Consider the following 2,215-nt stretch of genomic DNA (forward strand, 5'->3'; position numbering starts at 1 on the left):
CTTGGTGAAAGAAACATCTTATGTTTATTTTTTCACAAGCCAAATGCTGTCAGCATGCTAATGATGATGACGTCACTCTGCCAAAGTACATCGCTGGTTAGAGGTCATTGGCTTTCCACTCTAGAAAAACAAATATTCCAGTTTTCTAAATTGTTATTACTCTTTAGCTTGCAGTTTCATCTTTGCCGATGACACGTGCTAATAAACAGTTTTGTCACAAAGGGATCGGGGCAAAGTTGCCATGAAATCAACACAAATTACTGTGAAAACATTTTTAACATGCTGTATAGGTACAGTATCTAACTACAAAGTAATCCTTCCAGCATCATGTTTCCTTGAAAACATATTTTTTGTTGCAAGTTTGATGTATTTGAGGATCATCTTGAGCAGTTAGAAGTTGCCTTCACAGGACAGAAAACATAATAAAGATAAAAAATCATGATATCAATGCATTTTAATGAGGTGCCAATGGACCCTCTTGGTCCGCTGAGGGCAATAGCTTGAGCCTTGTTTCTTCAGCCTATATTTGATAACATTTTAGCAAATTTACAAGATTAAGACAACTTCATTCGTTGTTGAGAACAAATCAAAAACAGAAGGATTTGGAGGTAAATACTGGAAACATCCTTTTAAATTTTTTTCTGTTGTTTTATGGGTTGATCTATGAACTTTTAAATCTATTTTAATCCACAGATTTGTGATGATCAGACTTAATAATAAGCCTGTAACAACAGCCCTAAAACACATGCATTACATCTCTGTGTTAAGATTTGACGACTTATGATTCCAAGAAATAATCTCTAATTTTGGACACAATTAATTTACGTCATGCAGTATCTCTGCCTGTCTCTCTGTGCTCCCCTTCTGCTGTCCTACACCACCCTTTGGGACATACCTCACAGTTTGAAAACCTTAATGCAACACATCAGCGTGAATTCCCAGCTGTGTAAATGCTCATGACTTTGAAACTCTGCACTTTCAGTTTGCTGTCTGTTATAAAATTGTAGTCCCCGAGCTCAAACTGCAATAATGACGTCACTAGAAAGCTGCTCCAAAGCTGAAGAACACACCTGTTTTCATGGACTAACAAGCACTCTCTGTGATAAATGCAATGAATTTGATGTTAAAAAAAAAAAAAAAAAAAGTGGGGAATCCCTTTAAGGTCATTTTGCATACACTCTGTGCAACTGTTTATTTCTTTGTTCGGTAGGTAAACAATTTATCCCTTTAGTACATGTAAATAATGCAAAAGTAATTTATAAACGGAAAGATACTGTGGGTTTTTATTGGCAGGTTCCAGTCTGGGAACAATTGTTTATTTTAAAAAAGGGTTTGAACAGAAAGCACAGCAAATACATATCCAGTCTGCAGGGGAGAAGGTGTTTCCGCACTGTAGTCACAGTTATTACAGTAATTGCTTTTGATAGTACATAAATAGCTTTGTTAGGAATTTTTGGATATGCTCAGACCAAATAAGACCACAGCTCCGTGGTCAAGTGCAGATCCTCCCTTACCAGTTGCTGCTTGCGTGCAGAGAGAAATCCTGTTGAGTGTCCCGACTCACTTATATATTCTGTGCCCTGAGGGAAGTGATGAAGTCACCAACTCAAGTGTAAGAATGCAAGAGATACACTTTCAAAGTAAACAGATGTGCAGTAAAAAGGTGCTATTTCAGAGTCATGCAATTCTATTCTTATCCAAACATACCACTCCTCTTTCTGTCTTCTCTCTCTCTCTGGTGCACCATCTGTATGTTGAGTTAAACATGCACAGGGCATCTTTCACTGCACTGATTTAAGTGGAAATGCTCTTCACCTCCCTCTCTGAATGTATAAATAGTTTATGCGCGATTGTGTGCTTGCTGCGTGTGAATTGCATGTGCATGTTTGTTTATGCAGGCTCAGTGTGTCAGTTTGTGCGGCCACATGCGTTTAAGTGACAGTGTGGGTGTATGCTGAGTAGCCTGCTGCGACCGCTGCCGGGTTCTTCCACCAGCAGGCTTCAGTGGCTTCAGCCAAATCAAAGTTCAGCTGATCCTCTCCATTGTAATCTTACAGAATTTAAAAATGCTTACTTCTACTTTTTCTGCTTTAATGGTTTCATGTTGCTTGGAAAGAAACAAAAGACAGAAGAAAAAAAAAACATTAATCTTCATGAGAATAGCTCTCGCCTGTGAATGTCAGAAACACCAGGCCTGGGCTTGTGTGCAGAGTTT

The sequence above is a fragment of the Amphiprion ocellaris genome, chromosome 11, assembly GCF_022539595.1.
Source record: "Amphiprion ocellaris isolate individual 3 ecotype Okinawa chromosome 11, ASM2253959v1, whole genome shotgun sequence".
Taxonomy (NCBI): Eukaryota; Metazoa; Chordata; class Actinopteri; family Pomacentridae; genus Amphiprion; species Amphiprion ocellaris.